This window comes from Scyliorhinus canicula, chromosome 4, assembly GCF_902713615.1.
Source record: "Scyliorhinus canicula chromosome 4, sScyCan1.1, whole genome shotgun sequence".
NCBI lineage: Eukaryota > Metazoa > Chordata > Chondrichthyes > Carcharhiniformes > Scyliorhinidae > Scyliorhinus > Scyliorhinus canicula.
In genome coordinates, this window is record NC_052149.1 from 106935428 (window position 1) to 106959333 (window position 23906).

General features: G+C 49.8%; 1 protein-coding gene across 1 annotated transcript in view; it reads right to left on the reverse strand.

The window, feature by feature from the left end:
* The window catches only part of LOC119964231, a 901051-nt gene that overhangs the window by 209827 nt on the left and 667318 nt on the right, over positions 1-23906 (reverse strand).

Consider the following 23906-nt stretch of genomic DNA (forward strand, 5'->3'; position numbering starts at 1 on the left):
GGAGGCCGGGAGGTTCCTAGACTGTACGGCCAGCTGGACGGCCCTCCATACCGTCCCGTTCTCCTTCAATACCTGTCCATTTCCCCGGGGCTTATAGCTTGTCGTCCTGCTGGAGGCGATACCCCTGCTGAGCAGGAACTGATGTAGCGCATCACTCATGAATGAGGATCCCCTGTCACTGTGGATGTTGGCGAGGAAACCAAACAGAGCGAAGATTGTGTTGAGGGCTTTGATGACGGTGGCAGACTGTGGTAAACCACTGTTACACCTGTATTAGGTGATGTAAGGTAGGACCTGTACTACAGGTTCACCGGTAGCCCCTGCCTGCTGGCTCCGCCCAGTAGGAGGAGTATAAATATGCGTGTCCTCTATTCAGCAGCTATTTCGCCAGCTGCTGTGTGAGGCCACACATCTTACTGCAATAAAGCCACAGTTGTCTCCAACCTTAGTCTTTGTACAATTGATCGTGCATCACAGATGTCATGTCGGGGCACGGGATGGCGAAGGGGAATCTGGAGTACTCACCGACCACACTGAGAAAATACCTATTATGGTCAGTGGAGGGGAGGAGCCCTTTGAAATCTCGTAACTGTAGGTGGAGAGCTTGATCCTCCACCTCAAGATCTTATCATTCTTGATCTTGCCCTGCTGCGTGTTATTGAACATGAAGGCTATTGACTGTTGGTCAGTAAGGAGAGTGAATCTCCTGCCAGCCAGGTAATGTCTCCAATGGTGCACAGCTTCAACGATAGCTTGGGCCTCTTTTTCGACGGATGAGTGCCGAATTTCTGAGGCATGAAGGGTGCGGGAAAAGAATGCCACGGGTCTGCCTGCCTGATTGAGGGTGGCGGCTAGGGCGCTTTCCAATTGAAAGGGCAGTGTCTCGTCTACTGCGTGCATCCCGGCCTTGGCGATATCAGCTCTGATACGGGCGAAGGCCTGTTGAGCCTCGGCCGTCAGGGGAAAATGGGTGGACTGTATGAGTGGGCGGGCCTTGTCCGCATAGTTTGGAACCCACTGGGTGTAGGTAAGAACCCCAGGCAGCGTTTGAGAGCCTTGTGGCAGTGAGGGAGTGGGAGCTCCATCAGAGGGTGTATGCGGTCGGGATCGGGCCCCCGGAACTCCGTTCTGGACCAAGTAACCGAGGATGGCTAAATGTTTTGTACTAAACACGCACTTCTCCTTGTTGTCGGTGAGGTTTAGGAGAGTGGCGGTGTGAAGAAATTTGGCAAGGTTGGCATTGTGGTCCTGCTGATCATGGCCGCAGATGGTGACGTTGTCTAGGTACGGGAAGGTGGCCCGCAAACCACGCCGGTAGACCATTCAGTCCATCTCCCTTTGGAAGACCGAGTTCCCGTTGGTGACACCGAAGGGAACTCTGAGGAAGCGATAGAGGCGACCGTCTGCCTCGAAGGCTGTGTGTGGACAGTCTGCTTTACAGATGGGGTGCTGGTGGTAGGCGGATCTGAGGTCTACCGTTGAGAAGTCCCTGTACTATGCAATCTGATTGACCATATCAGATATGCGTGGGAGGGGGTATGCGTCGAGCTGCGTGTATCAATTGATGATCTGGCTGTCCACGACCATTCTGTGTTTCTCCCCAGTTTTAACTAACACCACTTGGGCTCTACAGGGGCTGTTGCTGGCCTTGATGATGCCTACCCGAAGCAGCCGCTGGACCTCGGACCTGATGAAGATCCTGTCCTGGGTGCTGTACCGTCTGCTCCTGGTGGCGACGGGTTTGCAATCCAGGGTTAGATTTGCGAAGAGGGAAGGTGGATCGACCTTTAGGGTCGTGAGGCCGTAGACAGTAAAGGGTGGTAGGGGCCCGCTGAATTTCAGGGTTAGGCTCTGGAGGTTACACTGGAAGTCCAGGCCGAGTAGTAGGGCACCTCAGAGATTCGGAAGGACGTAGAGGCGGAAGCCGTTGAATTCTACGCCCTGGACCATGAGTGTGACCGTACAGTACAGATTGCTATGGAATGGGATCTGGAGGCCAGGGAGATTCTTTGGTTGGCGGGGTGTACCGCGAGGGATCAGCGCCTTACCGTATCCGGGTGGATGAAGCCTTCGGTGCTCCCGGAGTCCATCAGGCAAGAAGTCACGTGTCCGTCAATCTTAACTCTAGTTGATGCGGTGGCCAGGTTGTGCTGACGAGACTGGTCGATGGTCCCTGAGGCGAGTCGTGGTTGGTCGTCGCTGGTGTCGCATGATGGGGTGCCCGGGTCCTTGAACGCTGATGGTGCCCATGTGCTGTGGGGGAGACAAGATGCCGGCACCTGAAGGTCTTGGGGAAGACAAAATGGCGGCACCCATGGACCGCATGTGTCGTGTGGAGGGGAAAATGGCGGCGCCCACTGGCCGCGCTTGGTCTGAGGGGGAGAATATGGTGGCGCCCACTGGCTGCACGTGGTCTGAGGGGGAGATGATGGCGGCGCCCACTGGCCGCACGTGGTCCGGGGGGGGGGGGGGGGGGTGAAGATGGCGGCGCCCATTGTCCGTCAACAAGGGGGGTGGGGGGTGATAGCGGCGATGGCGCGGGTCTGGCACACCCTTCTAGTGCCCCTTCTTACTGCAAGCCTTACAAAGGGCAGTGCGGGCCAGGCAGCGTTGGCGGGGATGTTTCTGCTGGCCGCAAAAGTAACATCGAGGACTCCCAGGGTTTGCTGGCTGACACGTGGTGTAGATGTATTGGCTGGGTAAGGCCCCCGCTGGGGCGGTGGTCTGTGGGGTCCACGATGCGTAGGAGGGGTCGGCTGCGCGGCTGGGGGTGCAGGCCTGAACATTGCGCGAGGCAACTGTCATAGAGAGCGCTAGCTTCTTTGTCTCTGCGAGATCGAGTGTGGCCCCTTTTAAAGTCTCTGGCGTATGAGGTTCGACCCAAACCTCGTAACAAAAGCATCCCGCATAAGGAGGTTGGAATGTTCAGTGGCCGTAACGGCCTGACAGTCACAGTCCTGGGCTAGTGGGATTAGGGCCCGCCAGAAGTCTTCTATGGACTCACCAGGGAGTTGAGAGCGAGTGGCGAGCACGTGCCTGGCGAAGAGCGTGTTCGTCTTCTGGGCTTAATTTTCTTTAAGTAGCGTCATGGCTTCGGCGTAGTTTGGCGCCTCCTGGATCAGCGGAAAGACATTGGAGCTCAACCTCGAGTACAGTATCTGTATTTTCTGAGCCTCCGGAACAGGGCTTGACGCTGAGTTGATGTACGCCTCGAAACAAGCTAGCCAGTCCTGTAGGTCCTTTTTGGCGTCGCTTGATTGCGTTTCCAGCTGCAGGAGTTCCGGTTTGATACGGAGGTCCATCTTCTGAAAATCTTAGAGCAATAAATTGATGCATGATCAATTGCACAAAGACGAGAGTTGGATACAACTGAGGCTTTATTGCTCTAAGATGTGTGGCCTCCCACAGCAGCTGGCGAAATGGCTGCAGCATAGAGGACACGCACATTTATACTCCGCCTCCTGGGCGGAACCAGCAAGCAGGGACTACCGACGTACCTGTAGTACAGGTCCTCCCATACATCACCTAATATAGGTGCAACAGTGGTTTACCACATGTTGACATTCAAAGTACTTGCACTCGCAGTGGGAGGAGGAGGGTGTTGAGCAATCTATCAACTCTTCCTTCATTCCCCAGGCCTACAGAGTGAGAAAACAAGAAACAATTCCTGTGCAGACTTAAGGGAATCTATCCATAGGAAGGATTTCTCTCCTTGAGGAAAGAGGCGGAACACAAGTAAGGAAAAATTTATTACATGTAAACCATTTAATGAGAGAATGTACTCCCAGAGGAAAAGAAGGCGAGGGGTGAAGAGATAGATTAAGTGTTGTGCACTTCAAGGTTCACTGTCAATGTGTCAAAATCTTGGAAACCCCCTAATTAATAGATGTACCTTCACCACAAGGACATTAACAGTTCAAGAAGACAGCTCACCAACACCTTCTCCAGGTTATAGAACATAGAACATAGAACACTACAGCGCAGTACGGGCCCTTCGGCCCTCGATGTTGCGCCGACCTGTGAAACCATCTGAAGCCTATCTGACCTACACTATTCCATTTTCATCCATATGTCTATCCAGTGACCACTTAAATGCCCTTAAAATTGGCGTGTCTTCTACTGTTGCAGGCAGGGCGTTCCACACCCCTACTACTCTCTGAGTAAAGAAACTGCCTCTGACATCTGTCCTATATCTATCACCCCTCAATTTAAAGCTATGTCCCCTCATGTTGGTCATCACCATCCGAGGAAAAAGACTCTCACTGTCCACCCTATCTAACACTCTGACTATCTTATATGTCTCTATTAAGTCACCTCTCAGCCTTCTCCTCTCTAATGAAAACAACCTCAATTCCCTGAGCCTTTCCTCGTAAGACCTTCCCTCCATACCAGGCAATATCCTAGTAAATCTCCTCTGAACCCTTTCCAAAGCTTCCACATCCTTCCTATAATGTGGTGACCAGAACTGCACGCAGTACTCCAGGTGCGGCTGCACCAGAGTTATGTACAGCTGCAGCATGACCTTGTGGCTCCGAAACTCAATCCCCCTGCTGATAAAGGCTAGCACACCATATGCCTTCTTAACAGCCCTATTAACCTGGGTGGCAACTTTCAGGGATTTATGTACCTGGATGCCGAGATCTCTCTGTTCATCTACACTACCAAGAATCTTGCCATTAGCCCAGTACTCTGCATTCCTGTTACTCCTTCCAAAGTGAACCACCTCATACTTTTCCACATTAAACTCCATCTGCCACCTCTCAGCCCAGCTCTGCAGCTTATCTATGTCCCTCTGTATCCTATAACATCCTTCAGCACTATCCACAACTCCACCGACCTTCGTGTCATCTGCAAATTTACTAAACCATCCTTCTACACCCTCTTCCAGGTCATTTATAAAAATGACAAACAGCAGTGGCCCCAAAACAGATCCTTGCGGTACACCACTAGTAACTGAACTCCAGGATGAACATTTGCCATCAACCACCACCCTCTGTCTTCTTTCAGCTAGCCAATTACTGATCCAAACCGCTAAATCACCTTCAATTCCATACTTCCCTGAGTATCGCTAATCAACTTGTTCTTTTCAAGATGATTATAAACCCTATCTTTTATAACCTTTTCCAACATTTTACCCACAACCGAAGTAAGGCTCACAGGTCTATAATTACCAGGGTTGTCTCTACTCCCCTTCTTGAACAAGGGGACAACATTTGCTATCCTCCAGTCTTCCGGCACTATTCCTGTCGAAAAAGACGACATAAAGATCAAGGACAAAGGCTCTGCAATCTCCTCCCTGGCTTCCCAGAGAATCCTAGGATAAATCCCATCTGGCCCAGGGGACTTATCTATTTTGATATTTTCTAAAATTGCTAACACCTCCTCCTTTTGAACCTCAATTCCATCTAGCCTGGTCGACTGAACCTGAGTGTTCTCCTCGACAACATTGTCTTTCTCCAGTGTAAACACTGACGAAAAATATCCATTTAATGCTTCCCCTATCTCCTCTGATTCCACACACAACTTTCCACTACTATCCTTGATTGGCCCTAATCTTACTCTAGTCATTCTTTTGTTCCTGATATACCTATAGAAAGCCTTAGGGTTTTCCTTGATCCTATCCGCCAATGACTTTTCGTGTCCTCTCCTCGCTCTTCTTAACTCTCCCTTTAGGTCCTTCCTGGCTAACTTGTAACTCTCAAGTGCCCTAACTGAGCCTTCATGTCTCATCCTAACATAAGCCTTCTTCTTCCTCTTGACAAGTGCTTCAACTTCCTTAGTAAACCACGGTTCCCTTGCTCGACAACTTCCTCCCTGCCTGACAGGTACATACTTATCAAGGACACGCAGTAGCTGTTCCTTGAAAAAGCTCCACATTTCGATTGTACCCATCCCCTGCAGTTTCCTTCCCCATCCTATACATCCTAAATCTTGCCAAATAGCATCATAATTGCCTTTCCCCCAGCTATAATTCTTGCCTTGCGGTATATAACTATCCCTGCCCACTGCTAAAGTAAACATAACCGAGTTGTGATCACTATCACCAAAGTGCTCACCTACATCTAAATCTAACACCTGGCCGGGTTCATTACCCAGTACCAAATCCAATGTGGCCTCGCCCCTTGTTGGCCTGTCTACATACTGTGTCAGAAAACCCTCCTGCACACACTGCACAAAAACTGACCCATCTATAGTACTCGAACTATAGTATTTCCAGTCAATATTTGGAAAGTTAAAGTCCCCCATAACAACTACCCTGTTACTCTCGCTCCTGTCAAGAATCATCTTTGCAATCCTTTCCTCTACATCTCTGGAACTATTCGGAGGTCTATAGACAATTCCCAACAGGGTGACCTCTCCTCTACTGTTCCTAACCTCGGCCCATACTGCCTCAGTAGACGAGTCCTCAAGCGTCCTTTCTACCGCCGTAATACTTTCCTTGATTAACAATGCCACACCCCCCCCTCTTTTACCATCTTCTCTGTTCTTACAGAAACATCTAAATCCTGGAACCTGCAACAACCATTCCTGTCCCTGCTCTACCCATGTCTCCGAAATCGCCACAACATCGAGATCCCAGGTACCAACCCATGCTGCAAGCTCACCCACCTTATTCCGGATGCTCCTGGCGTTGAAGTAGACACACTTCAAACCAGCGTCCTGCTTGCCGGTGCCCTCTTTCGAACTTTTAACCCTATTCCTGACCTCACTACTCTCAACATCCTGTACACGGGGACTACAATTTAGGTTCCCATTCCCCTGCTGAATTAGTTTAAACCCCCCCGAAGAGCACTAGCAAATCTCCCCCCCAGGATATTGGTACCCCTCTGGTTCAGGTGAAGACCATCCTGTTTGTAGAGGTCCCACCTACCCCAGAATGAGCCCCAATTATCCAGGAAACCAAAACCCTCTCTCCTGCACCATCCCTGTAGCCACGTGTTCAACTCCTCTCTCTCCTTATTTCTCACTTCGCTAGCACGTGGCACGGGTAACAACCCAGAGATAACAACTCTGTTTGTTCTAGCTCTCAGCTTCCACCCTAGCTCCCTGAATTTCTGTCTCAAATCCCCATCTCTCTTCCTACCTATGTCGTTGGTACCTATGTGGACCACGACTTGGGGCTGCTCCCCCTCCCCCTTAAGGATCCCAAAAACACGATCAGAGACATCACGAACCCTGGCAACTGGGAGGCAACACACCAACCGTGAGTCTCTTTCGTTCCCACAGAACCTCCTGTCTGTTCCTCTAACTATGGAGTCCCCAATGACAAGTGCTCTGTTCCTTTTCTCCCTTCCCTTCTGAGCAACAGGGACAGACTCTGTGCCAGAGACCTGTGCCCTATTGCTTACCCTGGTAAGTCGTCCCCCACAACAGTATCCAAAACGGTATACTTGTTATAGAGGGGAACGACCACAGGGGATCCCTGCACTGCCTGCCGGTTCCCTCTCCCTCCCCTGACGGTAACCCATCTACCTTCTTCTTTTACCTGAGGTGTGACTACCTCCCTATAACTCCTCTCCTCCACCTCCCGAATGATCCGAAGTTCATCCAGCTCCAGGTCCCTAACGCGGCTCTCGAGGAGCTGGAGTTGGGTGCACTTCCCGCAGATGTAGTCAGAAGGGACACTAGAGGTGACCCTTTCCTCCCACATTCTGCAGGAGGAACATTCAACTGCCCTAGCCTCCATTCCCACTGAACTAACTTCCCAACTACTGAAAACTAAAAATAAAAAACTTGCTAGTTTAGCAATCCAACGGACAGAACGTTTTTTATTGGTTAGAGGAGGAGGATGGGTGGGAGACACTACGTAAGTAGTGTTTCGGGTAAAGCTGTCACTCGTGAACAGCCCCTTCACAAACCACCATCAACTTACGCTGACCGCACTGCACGTGTGCAAATCTCCCCGGAACAGCCAATCAGAAGCTCTGCTCTGCTGCCCTCTGCTGGATGCTCGCCTTCCGTCAAACTCCTCGGGTCACTGATGCAGGTGCACCTTCAACTTACGCTGACCGCACTGCACGTATGCAAATCTCCCCGGAACAGCCAATCAGAAGCTCTGCTCTGCTGCCCTCTGCTGCCCTCTTACTTAGTGGTGACCAATAAACACTGACTTTGCCATCAGCATAGATGTCTGAGAATGATTTTTTTACAACTGATCCAACCTGGGATCTTACACTAATTGAAACAAATGTAACACGATGTATGTGACCAGATAATGTTCCTTTGCTGTGCCATTAAGTTTCATTCCAAGAAATCAAAGTCTGGGCCAAATGGAGAAGGAATTCTTGATGACCTCCCGACCCATGACTGGGAGAGAAATGGGGGAATGGGCTAAAGCACAGTAGTACAGTGGTTAGCACTGTTGCTTCACATTCCAGCGCCTATCCGGGGAGGCTGGTACGGGAATGCTGGAACCGTGCTGCTGGCCTGCCTTGGTCTGCTTTAAAAGCCAGCGATTTAGCCGAGTGAGCTAAACCAGCCCCTAATGGAGATGGGTTGGAGGTGAAGGGTGGTGATGGTTAACATACTCTGGTGAGGCAGCTCAGTTAGATAAATCTGAGAGGAAGACTCACAACTCAAATTTCTTTTTATTTAAAAAAACATTATATTGAAGGCATTTTTAATATACAAATTCACAAATATACAAAAGCCAACCGCAGCAACAGGGAACGCTACTCCTTTTCTGCACTCCCCAACCACAGCCCCACTCAGCCCTCTGCCACCCCGGTATACACCTCCCTTTTCCAACCTATCCCCCCAAACAAAAAGTAAACTCCAACCACCTCCCCCCTGCCCACTGATGACTCAATACTCCTTAGAAATGTTGATAAACAGCTTCCAGCTCAAGATGAACGCCGCCTCCACCCTTCGAATGGCGAATTTAATCTTTTCCAAATACAGTAGCTCTGCCAGATCACTCATCCATACTCCTGCCTTTGGCGGCTCCGAGTCCCGGCAGCACAACAAAATCCAACTCCAGGCTATTAGGGAAGCAAAGGGGAAGACGTCGGTCTTTCTCTCCATCTGTACTCCCGGATCCTCCAACACTCAATATCGGCACCTCCGGACTCAGAGCTACCGCTACCCCAAAATCTTTGACGTTACATCTGTCATGAGAATGTCGCTTTAAGAAATGTTTGGCTGCTCGTGGCTGCAGTGATGTCAGAGTGTGGGTGGAGCTGAGCTGAGAAAAGCTTGTGTGTGTCTGTTGTTTTGGTTTTGTTTCAGTGTTGGAGCTTCAACCAGCCTCAGGAAGTGTAATGTTGTTCTCTCTGCCATGTAAATACTATCTCTTGATCATTTGGGGAATTCAGAGGGATAACTGTTCTCAGTAGTGAATTTAAACCTGATGTGTTTCTGTTAAAAGTTTTTTAAGATTTCTGAATGTTGTTTGGGAATTTATTAAGGATTACTTAGTGTTGTATACTTTGGGGGTTGTATTTGAATTGATGGTTGCTAAGATGTTCACTGTATGTTTTAAAAAGGTTAACTAAATTAACTAAAATTCTTTTAAAACGAATAAACAGCATTTTGCTTTAACAAATACTGTTAGATGCCTGCTGCACCACATCTGTAGAGTGGGCCGTGTGCTCCCAAAACCACAATCTATTAAACGTTGTGGGTCAAGTGAATTCCATGATACAGTTTGGGGTTTCCTAAGCCCTGGGCCATAACACATCTGAAAATCCTTTCCAGGACTCCCACAACTTTGGACACGCCCAAAACATATGCACATGGTTCACCAGCCCCCCCACACACCGCCCACACCTAATCTCCACTCCCGAAAAGAACTGACTCATCCTGGACACCATCATGTGGGCTCAATGCACCGACTTAAATTGGATAAGACTTAACCTAGCACACTGTAGTGAATGTAACATGGTAATTCACACTATATCTTGTAAGCGCAGTAGCGTTATCCGACCACTAGGGGGAGTAGCTCTGGGAATGCTCAGGAGCTTGTACAGGGCTCCACCCTTGACTCCGCACACGACTCCTCCCCCTAGTGCTGCTGTATAAATACCCTTGTCCAGAGTCAGCCTGCCGTTCACTGAGAGTTCATCAACGGGTAACAGGCTGGCTCTGTAGTAAGTAGATTAAAGCCTATATTCATATCGGAAACACGTGTCTGGTGAATTGATGGTTCCATCAATTTAATCTACTTAAGAACAGTCAAGATCGATCATGGAATCAGCCCTCAGGCCTGGACGCCTGGAACTCGACCCGCAGGATGCAGAGGCGAAAGAAATCTTCTCCCACTGGCTGCGGTGCTTCAAGGCCTACCTGGCAGAAGCGAGCACAGCCGAAACGACAGAGGAACAGAAGTTAAGTCTACTGCACGCGAGGGTGAGCCACAGAACCTCTACGCAACTAAACTCGGCCGGTTCATATACTGCAGCGCTAGCGGTACTCGATAAGATATATGTAAGGCCCATTAACGAAGTTTACGCACGCCATGTGTTCACAACTCGCCGCCAGCGGCCTACAGAATCACTCGCCGAATTTTTAAGGGAACTCAATAATTTGTCAAATGACTGTAATTATCAAGCGGTGAACACAGAGAACTTGCTGTACGCGATGTTTTTGTAGCGGGCCTCAGGTCTAATTATGTGCGCCAACGACTGCTGGAAAAGGGGGCCCAAGACTTAGAAACGACTGTGGAACCTGCGACCACGATGGAGGTCTACTTCCGTAGCCTTAACCCGTTTCCCGCGGACCCCGCGACCCACTCATGGGCCCCCTACCAGCGACTCCCCCAGGCCTGTGCTACGCGGCCGCCCAGCCACCATGCTGCTCCAGCCAGCCACTATGCTGCTCGAGCCTGCCATTTCTGCGGCCAGAACCAGCACCTGCGGCAGCACTGCCCGGCCCGCAACGCGATCTGCAGCAGCTGCGGGCGGTAAGGCCATTACGCAAGAGCGTGCCTCGCTAAAAGGACCCCAGCTTCCAACTCCCCAGCGGCATGAAGTAATCGCTCCCCTCACCCGCAGGCCCGCGGGGCCCAAAACGCTGCGGCCTATGCCCCGACTCCGCCCCCTCCAGCCACGTGCGATTCAAGGGTGCCGCCATCTTGGCAAACCTCCACCACACGGCCGGCCACGTGCGACTCATGGGGGCCGCCAACTCCCTCGCCGCCCGCCACGTGCGATCCACAGGCCCGATCTGCATCTCCGCGCTTGGACAACTCATCGGAAGAATACGACTATGAACTCAGAGGGCAGTCATTACGGGGCTACTCCAGCACAGCTGATCGAGCCGCCGACTACCCGCAACTCAGCGCAGTCACTCGTAGCAGGCAGTACAGCCTGCAGGGTAGGGTATTTATCAGAACAGAGGTCCGAAGGCTTCTCAGTGAGGGGATTATAGAGGCCAGCAATAGTTCCTGGAGAGCTCAGGTGGTGGTCGTTAAGACCGGGGAAATATTCCGCATGGTTGTCGACTATAGTCAGACCATAAATAGATTTACGCTCCTCGACGCGTATCCCCTCCCCAGGATTGCAGACATGGTAAACCAGATCGCCCAGTACCGGCTCTTTTCCACGGTGGATCTGAAGTCTGCATACCACCAGCTCCCAATCCGCCCGGAGGACCGCCACCACACGGCATTCGAGGCCGATGGCCGCCTCTTCCATTTCCTCCGGGTCCCTTTCAGCGTCACACGGTGTTCCAACGAGCAATGGACCGAATGGTGGACCAGTACGGGCTGCAGGCCACGTTTCCGTACTTGGACAATGTCACCATCTGCGGCTATGACCAGCAGGACCACAACGCCAACCTCCACCTTTTTCTTCAGACGGCACAGAAACTGAATCTCACGTATAACAAGGAGAAATTCGTTTTCCGCACAACCAGACTAGCCATCCTCGGCTATGTCGTGGAAAACGGAGTCCTGGGCCCAGACCCGGACCGTATGCGCCCCCTCTTAGAACTCCCCCTCCCCCATTGCCCCAAGGCCCTCAAACGGTGCTTGGGTTTCTTTTCCTACTACGCCCAGTGGGTCCCTCAATATGCGGACAAAGCCCGCCCACTCTTTAGGGCCACACAATTTCCCCTGTCAGCCGAGGCACGCCAGGCCTTCGACGGCATCAAGGAGGACATCGCCAAAGCGGTCATGCGGGCGATGGATGAATCCACTCCATTTCAGGTAGAGAGCGACGCCTCAGAGGTAGCTCTTGCAGCCACTTTAAATCAGGCAGGGAGACCAGTTGCATTTTTCTCCCGTACCATCTCCGCTTCAGAACTCCGACACTCCTCAGTCGAGAAAGAAGCACAAGCCATTGTGGAGGCTATTCGTTACTGGACGCACTACTTCGCAGGTAGGAGGTTCACCCTCATCACCGACCAAAGATCGGTTGCCTTAATGTTCGACAACTCGCAAAGGGGCAAAATTAAAAACGACAAAATTCTGAGGTGGAGGATCAAACTCTCCACCTACAATTACGACATTATGTATTGACCTGGGAAGCTCAACGAGCCTCCGGATGCCCTATCCCGCGGGACATGCGCCAGCGCGCAGATTGACCGATTGAAAGTCATCCACAATGATTTCTGCCACCCGGGGGTCACCCGACTCGCCCACTACATCAGAGCCCGAAGCCTGCCTTTCTCCAACGAGGAGATAAAAGCGGTCACCAGGGACTGCCCGATCTGTGCGTAGTGCAAACCCCACTTCCATAGACCAGACAGGGCCCACCTGGTCAAAGCTTCTAGGCCCTTTGAACGCCTCGCGATTGATTTCAAAGGGCCACTCCCCTCAACAAGAACGTTTACTTTCTAAACGTCGTAGATGAGTTCTCCCATTTCCTATTCGCTATCCCGTGCCCCGACATGACCTCCCACACAGTCATTAGGGCCCTGCATAGCATCTTCACCCTGTTTGGTTTCCCCAGCTACGTACTCAGCGGCCGGGCATTGCCTCGAGCAGGACTACCAGCTACAACCCCAGGGGGAACGGGCAGGTGGAGAGGGAGAACGCGACAGTCTGGAAGACCGTCCTACTGACCCTCCGGTCTAGAAAGCTCCAAGTCTCCCAGTGGCAGGAAGTCCTCCCAGATGCGCTTCACGCTATTAGGTCCCTTTTGTGCACAGCGACCAATCAGACCCCTCACGAGAGGCTCTTCATTTTTTCCAGGGGCACTACCATGGGGGTCTCACTTCCGGCATGGCTGAGGTCACCGGGCCCCGTACTTCTGAGGAAACACGTCAGGGCACACAAAACCGACCCCCTTGTTGAAAAGGTGCGCCTGCTCCACTCCAACCCCCAGTACGCATTCATCGAGTTCCCTGACGGGCGTCAGGACACTGTATCCCTCCGGGATCTGGCACCCGCCGGGTCCAGCGCCCCCTCTACCCCCACAGAAGGACCTCTCACCCTACACCCCATGCTGCCGCCCCCTCGCGCTCCCGAGCCCACAAGCTCGCTCCACCAGTTCCGCGCACCCGTGCCGGCCAGCCCCGAGCGCCCCCAGTCGAACCAGGAGAGTATAAAGCTCGGATACAACCCTCCCTGGAGTCCGCCATCGTACCTCAGCACACAACACCCATCCAGCCACCGCAAGAGGCTGCAACCCCGGTGCTCCGCAGATCACAGCGGACAATTCGACCACCGGACAGACTGACTTTGTAGACCACCACCCCCGCCGGACTTGATATTTTTTGCAGGGGGTGAATGTGGTGAATGTAACATGGTAATTCACACTATATCTTGTAAGCGCAGTAGCGTTATCCGACCACTAGGGGGAGTAGCTCTGGGAATGCTCAGGAGCTTGTACAGGGCTCCACCCTTGGCTCCGCCCATGACGCCTCCCCCTAGTGCTGCTATATAAATACCATTGTCCAGAGTCAGCCTGCAGTTCACTGAGAGTTCATCAACGGGTAACAGGCTGGCTCTGTAGTAAGTAGATTAAAGCCTATATTCATATCGGAAACACGTGTCTGGTGAATTGATGGTTCCATCACACACAACGAGAACGCATTCACCTTCCGCAGAGCTTCCCTCCGCACTGTGGCCCTCAACGAGCCCCCAATTCTTCCTCCCACTTGGGCCTGACCTCTTCCATGGGAGCACACTACCTCTTCATCCTGCCCTCCCCAATGTCATCCTCGGACAAAAGCTTATCTTACAGCACTGGGATTGGCAGCGCCGAAAAGGACAGCACGGGGATAGCCGATGTCTGCACTGTGATTCACCTGAGGAAGGAGCAGTGCTCCGAAAGCTAATGATTCAAAACAAACCTGTTGGACTTTAACCTGATGCTGTAAGACTTCTTACTGTGCTCACCCCAGTCCAACGCCAGCATCTCCAAATCTGAGGGTGATGACTCTGAACAGTCAGAGGATGAACAATCACATCGTTCTCCTGCACCCTCCACCAATGCAGAAACAGTCATCTTGGTGGGAGTACTTTTGCAATTAGGCTCAGGATCACAATCTGGGAATCACATAACAGACATGTCCCAGCAGCTGATGGAGGACATGACAGCCAAGACCTCTGACAGTCAGAGGACTGTGTGAGACCAGGACCATGCTGAGCCCCATGCAGGTTATGTGCCTGTGTAAATGGGCGTAAGAACCCTGTGGAGATCCATAGTCAGTCAGTAAAAAATGGCAGAGATGTTAAAAGTTACTCGCAACCTCAAGTGAAAGGTGGAGTCGGCCATCAAAGTCATGTGTTCTGTCATACCTCCAGTGTGTGAGTGTGTGCTTTCCTCCACGGAGAGGTTGGCAGTTGCCATGGAGAGGCAGATAATAACAATAATCTTTTTTGTCACATGCAGCTTACATTAATACTGCAATGAAGTTACTGTGAAAAGCCCCTTGTCGCCACATTCCGGTGCCGGTTTGGGTACACAGAGGGAGAATTCAGAATGTCCAAATTACCTAACAGCATGTCTTTCGGGATTTGTGGGAGGAAACATGAGCACCCGGAGGAATCCCACGCAGACACAGGGAGAACGTGCAGAATCCGCAGACAGTGACCCAAGCGGGAATCGAACCTAGGACCTGTAGTGATCTTTGTATGTGCATGTACATAAGGGGTTAATGGGAAATCGGAAGATCACTAGAGGGTAGCACTGGCGGTATAAAAGCCAGACGCAAGCAGTTCATCCCTCTCTTCATGATTCGACTGTGACGAGGGCAGGGGCATTGATTTCGCTCAGGGTGATTAGTGTGGTCAGACAGAGCTACTGTATATAGACTTTGTAACATTTCTACTGGTATTGATCTTAAAGTAAAGAACTCACGCAATTGTTAACTTAGTTACTCAATAAACCTTTCAATATCTCTGAATGAATTTGAGTTCTTTTCATCAAGGTACAGAAAGCCTCTTCAGCAACTGGAGTGAGTAACACATGTTATGCTCAGTAGTGCTACCAAACACACTATTTGCAGGTAACAAAAGAGGACCCTGGTGCTGTGAAGCAACAGTGCTAACCACTGTGCTACCGTGCCGCCTTGAGCAGAACACTCAGTGGCTGTTGGATATGTGCTCGGACCAGCATCCTGTCACTCTGGCCATGGGCTCTTCTTAGTGCTGGTTAGGCGAGAGGTGGAATGAGGCAGATCGATCCCCCTCCAGGAGTGTGTGTGTGTGCCTTGCTCAAAGCAAAAGTGAAACAAAGACTGGATCACATGTCCCGTCTCATGCAGGCATTCTGATATCCCTTGAAAGCGTATTACAACATTCAGCACCACACAAGAACATGTATGCAATCAATTGCCCCTTCTATCTGTGGAAAATATGGAGCTGAATCAAACAGCTTTGGTTGCCTTCTCTCAGGGGGTGTGGTGAATGGCTCAAAATCATTGGCCGTTTTGAACATGGCATTTAGATAATTCCCTTATTCCGCTAGGTGTGGTTGACTGGGAAATGCCAAACATGCCCCTTGTGGAGGCCTGGAATGACCTGGTGACATAGAAATTCAAGGCCGCAGTGATGTTTAAGGCGATTGGCGTTACATCGCCTCTTATTCCAGGGGCTGTTGATCTTCCTGCAACAGCCGACATAAATCAGTGACGTCCTGCTTTGATATGCTCAGCCATCTCTGATATTGCCTCTCTGACCTTTTTAGATAGCTACTCCGCTTGCAGTATATTTGATTATATGTCATTGTTTGGCATCACACTGGCCCCTGCTTGCCAGCAACCTGAAATGTCTGTCCCTTGTTAGCCTTCTGGCCATTGCTGTTGGACAATCTTCTGCCGACTCCTCTCCAGGTGTCCAGATCACCAACAAGCTGTCCTGGTTCCCCCCATGCCGACACTATAGTTAAGAAAGCTCACCAACAGCTCGACTTTCTCAGAAGACTAAGGAAATTTGGCATGTCACCTGCAACTCTCACCAACTTCTACAGATGCACCATAGAAAGCATTCTTTCTGCTTGTCTCACAGCTTGGTATGGATCCTGCTCTGCCCAAGACCGCAGGAAACTACAAAATGTCATAAACAGTAAGAATGAACAACAGCACCTCCTCCACAATAGTCCTCAACACTGGGGCACCGAAAGGCTGAGTACTTAGCCCCCTACTCTACTCCCTGTACACACACGACTGCGTGGCAAAACTTGGTTCCAACTCCATCTACAAGTTTGCTGACGATACGGCCATAGTGGGCCGGATCTCGAATAACGACGAGTCAGAATACAGGAGGGAGATAGAGAACCTAGTGGAGTGGTGTAGCGACAACAATCCCTCCCTCAATGCCAGCAAAACTAAAGAGCTGGTCGTTGACTTCAGGAAGCAAAGTACTGTACACTCCCCTGTCAGCATCAACGGGGCTGAGGTGGAGAAAATGAAAATGAAATGAAATGAAAATCGCTTATTGTCACGAGTAGGCTTCAAATGAAGTTACTGTGAAAAGCCCCTAGTCGCCACATTCCGGGGCCTGTTCGGGGAGGCTGTTATGGGATGGTTAGCAGTTTCAAATTCCTAGGGGTGCACATCTCCAAAAATCTGTCCTGGTTCACCCACGTCGACGCTACCACCAAGAAAGCACAACAGCGCCTATACTTTCTCAGGAAACTAAGGAAATTCACCATGTCCACATTAACACTTACCAACTTTTACAGATGCACCAAAGAAAGCATCCTATCGGGCTGCATCACAGCCTGGTATAGCAACTGTTCGGCCCAGGACGGCAAGAAACTTCAGAGAGTCGTGAACACCGCCCAGTCCATTACAAGAACCTGCCTCCCATCCATTGACTCCATCTACACCTCCCGCTGCCTGGGGAAAGCGGGCAGCATAATCAAAGATCCCTCCCACCCGGCTTACTCACTCTTCCAACTTCTTCCATCGGGCAGGAGATACAGAAGTCTGAGAACAAGCACAAACAGACTCAAAACAGCTTCTTCCCCACTGTCACCAGACTCCTAAATGACCCTCTTATGGACTGACCTCATTAACACTACACCTTGTATGCTTCATCCGGTGCCAATGCTTATGTAGTTACATTGTATATGTTGTGTTGCCCTATTATGTATTTTCTTTTCTTCCCATGTACTTAATAATCGGCTGAGCTGCTCGCAGAAAAATACTTTTCACTGTACCTTGGTACACGTGACAATAAACAAATCCAATCCAAATGTCGTGAATGTAGTCCAGTCCATCATGCAAACCAGCCTCCCATCCATTAACTCTGTCTACAATTCCCGCTGCCTCGGAAAGGCGGCCAGCATAATTAAGGACCCCACGCACCACCTTCTTCCGTAAGGAAAAAGATACCAAAGTTTGAGGTCACGTACCAACCGACTCAAGAACAGCTTCTTCCCTACTGACATCAGACTTTTGAATGGACCTACCTCGTATTAAGTTGATCTTTTCTCTACACCTTGCTATAACTGTGACATTATATTCTGCAGTTTCTTCTTCTTTCCCTATGTACGGTATGCATTGTTTGTACAGCAAGCAAGAAACAATACTTTTCACTGTATACTAATACATGTGACAATAATAAATCAAATCAAATCAAGGGGCTGGTTTAGCACAGGGCTAAATAGCTCGCTTTTAAAGCAGAACATGGCAGGCCAACAGCGCGGGTTCAATTCCCATACCAGTCTCCCCGAACAAGCACCGGAATGTGATGACTAGGGGCTTTTCACAGTAACTTCATTTGAAGCCTACTTGTGACAATAAGTGATTTTCATTTCATTTTTCATTTTCAAAATCAAATCAAATCCTCCTCCACCACAGCAGTGAAAAGCACCGGGTGCACGAGTGAACTGCAGACAGAGGCAGTGATGATTTGTCAGTCCAGCCTATGTGACTCACTTTCCTGACTTGGAGCAATGGGGAGCCCACTGCTTTGCCTTGATAACACACTTGTCTCCCCCCACCCCACAGGCTAGCTCGCTCCTTGATCTGCTATATGAACACTTCTTCTAGCAGTTACAGCTTTGTCCCTGGACACTTCCTTGCTACAAGGATCTCAGTGAACTTTGACCTTCCCTCCACCACCTTTGACTCCATCACCCTATCCGTGTCTTCTGTGACTCTCAAAGCTCCGAACATCAACCTTGAACAACTTTCTGTCAACCCAAGCCATATTCAGCTGCAGAAATTCCCTCCCCCAACCACCCCTCCTCACACCCTGGCACTCTTTCATTGTCAACATGCCAGTTGCCACCCTTGGCACACCCTCTGTCACGCTTGACCTGCCCTTGGTTACCCTTGATTTTCCCAACCTCACAATTGACCTGCCCCCAATGACCCTTGTTTTCCTTTTTATCATGCTTGAGTTGCCTTCAGAAGATTGACTCTCCCTCAGTGGCCCAGCTCCCTCCCTCTCCAACAGCCCGTCTTACAACTCAACATCTTTCCCTTGGATGGCCATGCTCCAACCTATATGGCCAGCTGCTACCCAATCTCAATGCAACAGTTTAAGTCTAATAAAGCTCACCATACAAGAAAATATGTTTTTACTTACTCCAAATCCACTGAAACGACTCCTCACCTGCTGCATGCTACCTGGAACTAGGTGTGAACCTGAAGTCGCATAGTTGTCATTTACTGCCAATTTAATCGCAAAAGGTACAATTTAATCTGGCGACCATGCGTTTTAATGAGTACGCATAACATGCTAATACATTGAAAATAGGTTCCCGTCGCTTGCCATCAGGAACCTGGGCTTGCCATTAATCTACCGCCAACTTAGTTCCCAACATTTATCCCACCATCGGGAAGGTGATATTTTGCTTCCCACCCCTGTCCACTTCATTTCCTGCTCCCATGAACTTCACAGGATTTAACACATAACCACCACTCCCTTTTCCCAAATACAAGGCCAAGGTTTCTGCTGGACGTTTTAAGAAATGAAGTCTTCCTTTGCAAAGCACAATGACAATTCAAGTGGGTATTGTGGAGTGAAACTGTACAATGCTATTGCAAAATCTCTTGCACATGCACATGAACTACTTGTGAGGAATTGAACAAACGAATGTGATATAAAATGGGAAAATTAGTTAGAATAATGTAGAGGATAGAGTCGGTCTGATGGTAGTGATTTAGCAGGCAATGAACAAAGGAATTGAATGAAGCATGGCCAGAAAGGGGGGAGGGGTGCCTTGTGCAGAGGATGGTGAAAAGAATGCTGGGTAACAAGAGGCCCAGGGTTGAGGAATGCAAAGTGAGCCAATCAGGTTATATGGCCAGGTCAGGAGGTGTATAGGATGACCTATGGGAATCTTGTATGTGAAACTTGATGCCATTTGAATGATATGTATAGAAGATCTCTTTGTCCTCGGTCTCACTTGGTTCTGGGAGCTTCAGGAGACTGTATGTGTTCTGAATCTCTATAGAGCGGGTCAGCCTTGCAAGTTGTTTAAAAATAAATAATGCCATACCTACAGATCCCTCTCGAGTTTTATTGAGACCAGACTGACGGGTAAAGACTTAATTTGTCATTTGGTGCCAAAACCCGGGACTTCTCCAGATCACTGGCCAGCTGCGAAATCAGAATTATAATGATGTTGGACAAGGAAAGAGGAAATGGGCCCACAATGTGAGTAGCTGGAAAATGACCACATTGATTTTCTCCTTTTCTCATGGTCTGATTAGTCCGGTCACTCGCGGTTGGTCCGGAAAAATTGTCTCGACGAAATCAAAGGTCAGTCTGGGGTTAGAAAATAAAAAAATTCAGTCGATGTAGGTACGACTGAGGGTTGAGGAAAACTGATGGGATATCATAGTGATAGTTCAGTTAAGGGTTGATTGCGGAATTGATGGGATATCGGAAAGATAGTTCGGTTCCACGTGTGTTTTGGAAACTATAATTGATTAAGCTAAAATTGTATCCTTGGACAGCAGTGGCGAACAACAGTCTTGAGGACTAGTTTGAGATTATGGGGAATTGCTTGGATAGCACGAGTGATCCAAACAGTTCATTGCAAATATTATGTGATACTTATCCAGATCAGGCGAGAGATTTTAGAAAAATGTCAGCAACTTTAAGGAAGAAATTGGGTGATGAATGGCCACTAGAGGGCACTAAAGATCTGGACATCATTAAGAAAATTCAGGGTGAAATCTGGAAAAAGAACCAAAGTATGAAAGCCAAAGAGTTAATTGGATTATGGAGACAATATTGTCAAGAGGAGAGGGATAAGATCATGTTATCAAGTTGGCACGAAAATGCCCTTAAAATGGGGATTCCAATTAGTGAAGGGGGGAACCAGAAAACTCTGGAGATCTTGAAAAAGGAGTGTGCATTCAAAAAGCGCGCAAATAAAGAGAGGGAAATACCTAACAGGGCAGACTCGAGTTTTTAAAATTGGCCTTGCATTGACAGAGGTAGACGATGACCTAGAGAATTGGACCATGTCTGGTAGAGTCCCGATGGCACCAGCGGCATTGCCTGCAGTAATTCCTGAGCCACCAGGGTATCATAATTTATATCCAGTCGCTGCTTCCCAGATTCAAATCATGCCAGCCTCTCTGCGGCAGTTATACTGCCCCCTATGGCCAATCACATGATAGCTCCGGAGGCATTGATATCAGCCTCTCCAGTCCCTTCAGTTGATAGTTTGGGTCCTATTTCGTCACCTTCACCGTCTGTTAGAGAAGGGGAGCTCCGTTCCACAAGCACGGTTAGCTATAGGACCCGATCTCGAACAATGGGAAAGGGGCCTGATCCTATCCAGAAACAATTACGCATACCACCTAGATCCCTTAAGGCCAATATGATAGGACAGAAAAGTCTGAGAACACGGGGTGAGGACGGGAATGGTTCTGAGGAGCCGGAGCCCCCCCTATCGGAAGAGAAGGACGTCAAAGTCTTTGAAGAGCCAGAGGAATCCGCTAAAGCGCCCCCTAGTGAGACTCTGAGACAGTTGCCGATTAGGAAAATACCCAACCCTGATGTTGCTACAGCAGAAGCCCAGCTCACGATAGACGTTTATCTCCCATGGAGACCCAGTGAGATGATGGCTTTTCTGGCTGCAATCCCAGACAGGAAGAAATCTCCTGCTGCTTTCGTGGACTATCTGAGAACTACCATCTCAGTTTATCAAGCTAATTCTAGGGACCTCTGGGCCCTAGTCCAGCAGGTTTTAACCCCAGCAGAGTACCGCAGTCACCTCAACCACAGCAGAAGGAGACTACCTAACCCAAAGGAGGGGGTACCTACTGAAGGGAGGGCAGACGAGGTACACCGACTTTTCCCAGGCAAACCCTTTCCCAACACGAGATTGACTAGCTAAATTAGTCATAAGGACTCTCCAATCGGACAGGGAACCTATTACCTCTCTGCAGATAGGAGATCAACATTACCCATTTGTAATCGACACTGGAGCAGCCATGTCTTAGGTGCAATCAGAACTTCAACTACCACTACCCGACCACACCCAGCATTTGTTGGGGTTCCAAGGCCAGGTGTGTGAGTATCCTATTTCTGAACCTGTGACAGTCACTTATGAGAATAAGTCTACAGATCATCAGTTTGTGGTGACTACTGGATTGGACTGTAACTTGTTGGCCCGAGATTTACTGTGTATCTTCCAGCTACAGCTAGAGTGCGGAGACGAAGGGGTAATGGTTCAATCATGGAGGATGAGACAACAGTGCTATATTTCTATCACACCCCAGTGGTGGACGTTGGACATTGAACATTCACTGCACCACGTTACCCTGGCCTGTGACAGAACCGGACTGAACAGGGAGTTGGAGGACAAATACCGGCCATTAATTGGGACCGAAAGGCCAGTCAAGATTACAGCCACAGTCACGGGAAAAGAAGGTACAGCCGATTTTGTTACAATACCACCACATTTATGGCAACAGTCAGCTTCTGTCGGCCCTCACATTACACGTCAAGTCCACGACCAATACCATGCCAAGGATCTGGGCCTATGGTAAGGAGGGCAGTGGACCATTCAGATCCAACAGAGTACGCACTTCAAGTCTTGCCAGACATCACTTCCATAAAATATTTTGAGGCCCCTGAAACGATTAACACTCGACTCCAGCATCACCTGGGATGTGACGTTTTGGAATATGTCAACCCACAGGTCTGGGCAGAATACCCATCACATGTGGGACAGGCAAATGTTACACCCATTAAGGTAACGATTAAGGACCATGTAACGCTGCCTTCTATTCGACAATACCCCCTGAAACCCCAAGCTGCCCCGTCTATAGACAAATTAATCCGGGAACTGTTGCAACAGTGTATTCTGGTCCCTTGCCAATCAGAATGTAACACCCCCATACTTGTGGTGCCCAAACCAGGCAAACCGGACCAGTACCGGTTAGTGCAGGATTTACATTCAATCAATGCCATTGCGCAGCCGTTACATGCTCTCGTCCCTAATCCCGCCCAGCTAGGGCCCGGGTCTTCGCCATAGTTGACCTCCAGCACACTTTCTTTGCCCTTCCACTCGTATCTGAAAGCCAATATTTGTTTGCCTTCACTTACAATGGACAGCAGTATACCTGGACCCGACTGCCTCAGGGGTTCGTCAACTCACCTACTCTTCTCCAGATGTCTGCAGACCCAACTCCAGGCCTTGACCTTGGAGCATGGTTCAAACTCTCGTGCAGTATGTTGATGATCTATTGGTAGCGAGTCCCGACGAGCCCAGTAACAGGGATGATGTGATCCAGTTATTAAACCACCTATCCTCGTTGGGTTACGTTGGTCACAATCAAAGGTCCTGGTGGCTCAGACAAAGGTCAAGTTCTTAGGAGTTTTACTTACAACCACAGAAAGAAGTCTCTAACCCAGTAGGATTGAACCCATATGCCAATTCCCTGGCCCTACCACAGCCAAGGAGGTCCGTCATTGGCTGGGTATGGTGAATTATTGTAGGCAGTGGATACCAAACATTGCTGTCTATACAAAGCTGCTGCGCCTTACACTAGCGAAGGGGGGAATTTTACTCTCACCACCGAGGCACTCGAAGCCTTCCGTTGCCTGAAGCAGGCCTTGTTACAAGCACCAGCCCTCGGTAGGCCCCTGTACAACTGACCGTTCCAGACATACTGTACTGTTCTGGAAGGGTGTTCAACAGCGGTACTCAGCCAGCAACATGGGGATAAGCACCGGCCCGTGGCATATTACTCTTCCAAACTTGATCCAGTGGCGTTGGGCCACCCTGTTTGCACCCAGATCCTGGCAGTGATATACAATAGTCTGCAAGCTGCTGCCAATATAACTCTCCAACAGGACATTACGATGTATAGCTCCCACTCGGTCATCGCACTACTGGGGCAGCTGCAGACTCAGCATCTTACCCCAGCTCGTCAGAATAGGTATAAAATATACCTTTTAAACAATCCACATCTGACATTTAAATATTGTACCACTATCAATCCAGCCTGTTTTCTTAGCGGTCCCCCTGACCATGAAGACGCGCCTGGCCACGACTGCACGACTGTCTAGCCTTGATTCAGGAAGCTACTACGATAAAGGA